Source organism: Podarcis raffonei, chromosome 8 (assembly GCF_027172205.1).
Source record: "Podarcis raffonei isolate rPodRaf1 chromosome 8, rPodRaf1.pri, whole genome shotgun sequence".
NCBI lineage: Eukaryota > Metazoa > Chordata > Lepidosauria > Squamata > Lacertidae > Podarcis > Podarcis raffonei.
In genome coordinates this window covers 82706735-82712734 of record NC_070609.1, presented here as the reverse complement: position 1 = coordinate 82712734, position 6000 = coordinate 82706735, and the positions used below count along the sequence as shown (strand labels likewise).

General features: G+C 51.2%; 1 protein-coding gene across 1 annotated transcript in view; it reads left to right on the top strand.

Moving 5' to 3' along the window:
- Positions 1-566: 566 nt before the first annotated feature.
- RPH3A (rabphilin 3A) overlaps positions 567-6000 on the top strand; it is a 116292-nt gene continuing 110858 nt past the window's right edge. Inside the window, exon 1 of the mRNA XM_053401216.1 lies at positions 567-739. The gene's annotated coding sequence lies outside the window, so the exon portion shown is untranslated. The remainder of the gene's footprint in view (positions 740-6000) is intronic.

Genomic DNA, 6000 nt, shown 5'->3' with positions numbered 1-6000 from the left:
TTGAATATATGTCATATGGTCATTTATGGACCTAATACAGGCATGCCCAAAGTCCGTTTCGGCCCCTGTGGCAGTTTATTTCCTGAGGTCTTAAAAAAAAACTCAACAACTTGAATCCTAATCCTAAAAAAGGTCAACAACTCTGGTTGTTTTCCACTTCATCAAATCTGGTCCTCTTTGAAAAAAGTTTGGGCACCACTGGCCTAATAGGTATCTAAAGCCATTTGCACATAACAGAATATGTGATATTTTAGGGAGCAGGCTAGCAGGCGGCACCCATTACTTACAATACAGGAGCCTACACAACACAAAAGACTGTTGCTGTATGTAGGTTATATTTTATTTGTTTTTTATCTTATATTTTGGAAATGTACATCCAGGGTTTGCCCCCCCCTTTAATTTTTTTGGGGCCCCCAAGAGTGGGGCCCTAAGCTATAGCTTGTTTGGCTTATACGTTAATCCGGCACTGCTTATAAGTTTGTTGTTCTCTACTCCACACGTCCCCCTCCAGACATCCTGCTATGCCCTTGCCATTCCTGGTCCCATGGAGAGGTTCTTCAGCAAAGACAAGCAATACTTCATCTGTTACAAAGGATGCCAAGTAATTTCAGACGCCCTGTTCTTGGGGAGAAGAGAGTGGACGCACACTGAGGGAGCAGCAGCTGAATATTAATGCAGGAAGAAGCAAGCGTGTCTGCAGGACCAGGCCTCTGGTGTGTTTGGGTGAAACAGCGCTCAGGTGGGTACTTTGTTATAAACCACAATCTGCCCTTTTCCCCCTTATGGGGTATCCAAGAGCCTGTATAGAGTCCTTACGTAGGTTCCCTATTGGTAGGAGAAAATAACAGAGGCCAACCAGAGAATATTGAGAAGCGAAGCAGCTAGTAAGCCTGATCTTTATTGATCTGTTACAACAGGGTCCTCACTCACCACACGCAGGAGGGAGGAGGAACCCAGAACAATGGTGTGCAAACCCTTCTATAGACTTTTGAATTCCCTCCCTGGAGTCCAAGACCACCCCCAGAAACATCATACCTACATCACAGAAAGGGCGGTCTACAGCAGAAATCTGAGTGCTTTGTTTACCTCCTGTCTGCCAGGTACCTGTTTAATGGTCACTTGATTGGATTGCCTGGGGAGCCTGGCCAGTCTTTTGTAATGATAAATACAGTACTTAGTTCCTGAGCCAAGTCACAGGCTCACACCCTATTCATATCTTAAATGTGCCCTTAAGACAGGATTTGTGAAGGAAAAGACAATGGGGAAGCTTTTCCATTTTCCTTTGACCTTGCAGAGAAAACATTTGCTCAGTTTGGGAATCAAAATGGTTTCAGGTCGGTCTTCCTGAGCTGATCTATGTGCTTGGTTGGTACAATTATGAACATTTAACATACAGTGGTACCTCAGGTTACATACGCTTCAGGTTACAGACTCCGATAACCCAGAAATAGTGCTTCAGGTTAAGAACTTTGCTTCAGGATGAGAACAGAAATCGTGCTCTGGCGACGCGGCAGCAGCAGGAGGCCCCATTAGCTAAAGTGGTGCTTCAGGTTAAGAACAGTTTCGGGTTAAGAACGGACCTCCAGAACAAATTAAGTTCTTAACCAGAGGTACCACTGTACTTAACTGGCCAGGCGAAGGCCCATTAGCTTAACAAAGACACTGGTTTGTCTTGTTCAGCTGCCTCTTGTTCTAGGTTCTAAGCAGGACTGAAAGGGACCCATGGTTTCATCTAGACTGACCCCCCAAGATAACCCTTGGGGTCTCTTCCAACTCTACAATTCTTTTATTCTGGGAAATGAAACACCTCATCAAATTTCTTCTCACTCTGTATAGATTTCAGAATAATTTTTTTCTTGTTTTCCTCCTCCAAAAACTAGGTGCGTCTTATGGTCTGGTGCATCTTATAGAGCAAAAAATACGGTAGCTGGTCGCACCACAGTTCAGAAGCCAGAGGGTGTCAGTCTCAAGGCTGCCTTGTGGCTGTAACACTTGGCCATTCGGTTTCTGTCCCCATGCAGCTAACATTCCCTTACTTGCTTCTGTTTCTCCCGTATTGATTTCTAAACATTAAACAGGCGTTTGCAGTGAAAACTGGCAGGTGTTTGAATTCAAAAGGCGGTGGGGGGGGGGGAGCAGCAGCTGTTGTCATTCTCTCTGCAACAAAGTCCCACTTTTTTTTAAAAAAGGGGCTGTTTTCTATCCCTAAAATCGGGACCACAAAGTTTCATGGCTGCCGTACAAACACCCTATCTGATTGTAAAAAAAGGGAAAAACCTCAATATGGTTTACAACACACACACACACACACACACACACACAGGTTAAAAACAACTAAATATTTTTTAAAAATAATTAAAACAAGTGATAAGCTAAAAGCAGATTAAGACCCGGCAACATTCTGCACATCTGGGTAGCCTTGCCTGAACAAAAAATGTTTTTAGTAGGCGCTGTGGGAGAAATAGATAGTGAAGGTGTCTGCCAGCTGTCAAGTGGCAGGGAGTTCCAAAGAGCACAAAAAGATCAATTTCTTTCAAAAGTGGAATGGGTACTATGTGGCATCTGTAACAGCGCCGGTTCCACTGATCAAAGCAGTTCAGTGGGCAGATATGGGGTGTGTTGATCTCACAGGTAAACTGGTCCCAAGCTGAACTTTGAATCTGCCAGGCAGCGAACAGCCAAACTCTGCAAGGTTCCTGAGCACAGGTGTTATACAGTGGTACATCGGGTTACAGACGCTTCAGGTTACAGACTCCGCTAACCCAGAAATAGTACCTCGGGTTAAGAACTTTGCTTCAGGATGAGAACAGAAATCGTGCTCCGGCGGCACGGTGGCAGCAGGAGGCCCCATAAGCTAAAGTGGTGCTTCAGGTTAAGAACAGTTTCAGGTTAAGAACAGACCTCCGGAACGAATTAAGTACTTAACCCGAGGTACCACTGTACTCTGTCAGCAATCGTGCTGCAGCACTCTGCGCTAACTGCAGCTTCCGGATCAAGCACTGGGAAGCCCCACGCAGACAAGAGAAACGGGATGAATGCAAGAAAATGCAGTTGGAGAGCAGGGAAGGAGGACTGAGGAGTTAACAGCGGGTGCCTGTAGCCTAGGGGTGGGGGCAGCGGGACAGCAGGTGACCTGGGGGTGGCGGAGGATGAAAGCGTTGCAAGAGAGAAGAATGTGGGCAGGGACGCCGTCTAAGTTTAGACAGAATTTGCCTGAGAATTTGGGCGGAACGTTCCCCAAGATTTTGCAATGTTTGTTGTGAAGCCATATATATATCCAAGGAGGCTTAACAGCAAAAATGAGGGATGGGGTTTCTGAGACACATTGGGATATATATATTTTAGGATATATATATAATGCACTGAGTCGGACTATTGGTCCACCTAGTGCAGTATTGTCTACACAGTGACTGCCAGAAGCTCTCCGGAATTTCAGGCTGGGGTCGCCATCAGGGATTGGACCAGGCACTTTCCGCATTTAAGGAAAATGTTCTCCCCCTGAGCTGCAGCCTCGGCTTTCTCTCTCCCCTCCCCAAACCTGCCGTCCTGCGGAAAGCTGAAATGTGGTGTGATCCATTAAAAAAAACCTTCGGGAGGGAAGAGCCCAACGGCTGTTTGTGAACACCGTGCGCTTAGAACCCCAGAATTAGAATCCCAGAATTGTTGAGCTGGAAGGGACCCCAGGGGTCATCTAGTCCAACCCCCCGCCGTGCAGGAATCGCAGCTAAACTTTAGCATCCCTGGCAGGTAGTAGCCACCTGACCTCTGCTTAGAAACCTCCGGCGGAGGACAGCAACTGCTTACGTGTCCGCCTGCGCGTCAGAGTGAGGAACCTGCGTGTTGGCCGTCACGTCGGAATGGCGCGTATATTGTGGTTTCCCTTAAACCCGGCCCGGGTTCCTTTTCTGTCCATCTGCTCCCTCCCCAGCCCCTCCCACGCGGTTGGCCAGTCCCTCCAACCCCCCGCCGTGCAGGAATCGCAGCTAAACTAAAGCATCCCTGGCAGGTAGTAGCCGCCTGACCTCTGCTTAGAAACCTCCGGCGGAGGACAGCAACTGCTTACGTGTCCGCCTGCGCGTCAGAGTGAGGAACCTGCGTGTTGGCCGTCACGTCGGAACGGCGCGTATATTGTGGTTTCCCTTGCACCCGGTCCATCTGCTCCCTCCCCAGCCCCTCCCACGCGGCTGGCCAGTCCCTCCGCCCGCCCCCCCCCCGCTTTCTCTCCCCCCCCCCGAGCTCTGCGCAGCGGGAGCCTCGCCTGGCAGGCGGGGCAGGGCTTGCGATTGATGTGCCTCTTGCGACTAGTCCGGGAGGCTCGCGCATGCGGGGAAGGCGAGGGCTCGCGCCACAGCTGGACGGAGAGGCGGCGAGGCGCGCGCAGGGCATGCACTCTCCCTTTCGGCTGCGCACGGGCGTCTCCCCCGGGCGACGTCACCTCTCCCCCGCTCGCCTTTCTCCAGGTTCCCTTTGATCTCCGCGTTCGGCTCAGCAGGGAGCGGGAAACAAGCGCGCCAGCCAGCCAGCGAGGACTTTCTTTTTTTCCTCCCTCCCTCGGTCACAACCGCTGCCGCAGATCCGCTGCGCAAGGAGAGCCTTGCCTGCCTTAACGGTAAGCCGCTCTCACCCGCCTGTTTGGGCTGGCTGGCCGGTTGGGTGTCACGGGTCGGGCGACGCCGCTAGGCGCTCGGGAGGTATCTGGGCGCGGGTTGCAGGCAGGGGCATTCCCACGTTTCCTCCCCACCCCGCCTCCTGCTGGAAAACACGGGAACGATCATTCCCGCCGTGGGAAAGCTCAGCAACCTCACCTCGGTAGCCTGCAAAGAATCACAGCGTTGGAAGAGGTGGCCCAAGGGTCATCTAGTTCAACCCCCCCAAAAGGAGAGGGGGCTCCCTGGCAGGCGTCTGGTTTGGGGGCAGAGCATTTGAAGCACACTCAACACCCATTGAAAGCTCCTCCGAAGTATCTGTAGTTCCCCCACCAATCTACAATTCCCAACACCCTTCACAAACTGGAGCTCCCGGGAGTCTTTAGAGGAAGTCAAATGCCCGTTGAGTGTGCTTTAAATATACAGTACGAGGCGGATCTGCTTTGATAGACTGGGCAGATGCTCCAAGTGGCTTCTTGTGGCTCCTCCTTGCCCCCCCCCTTTGGTCCACTGCCTCAAATGGGGAGGGGTCCTAGCGCTGGGGTTCAATTCTGCATGCAGGAAGCCTGAAGTGCTGCCCCCACCTTTGCCAGCAACAGGCTCTTGGCTGACTGGGCATGGAACTGCCTTCCATTGCCCGAAACCTGATTGAACTGGGCTGAGGGGGTTGGATCAGTGAGATTTTGACCTGCAGGTGTTAAATCAAAGAATTGTAGAGTTGGAGGGGACCTTGAGGGTCTCCTAGTCCAACCCCCTGCAATGCAGGAATATTTTGCCCAACGTGAGACTTGAATCCACAACCCTGTGATTAAGCATCTCAAGCCAGGTTTCTGAACAGTGTCGGCCTGTTACAACAAAGCCAGCCAAGTCTCAGCTGGCAGCTGGCGGCAAAGGGCTCCCTAATCCCTGGGCGCGTCTGTCATACATTTAAAGTGCATCACCTTCCCGAATTAATCCTGGGAACTGTAGTTTGTCGAGGGTGCTGGGGCCTGAAGTGCTGGGCGTGGGGAACTACAGTTCTGGTATGTGAATGGGATGCAGGGAAAGGAAAAAGCACAAATTCTCTTGCTTTGGGAAAGCTTGTGGAAGGTTGGCTTTGCGTCCCTCAAAATGAGCGGGAGGGTGTGTGTTGTCTTGGCTGGTGCCCCCGCTTTGCTGCAGACTTACTGGGGCTTGCAGATTCCTCCCTGCTCATCTTTGATCCCCAGGCCCGCAGAGCTGTGGAGCCGAGAAAGGGCAAAAGCCCACATCCCATTCTGAGTACACCTGGAGTGGCAATATGTTTGAGGGGTGACGATGAAGGAGGCTGTGATCTGCAATGCCTTGAGAGGGATGGAGGTAGACAGCTTCCTGA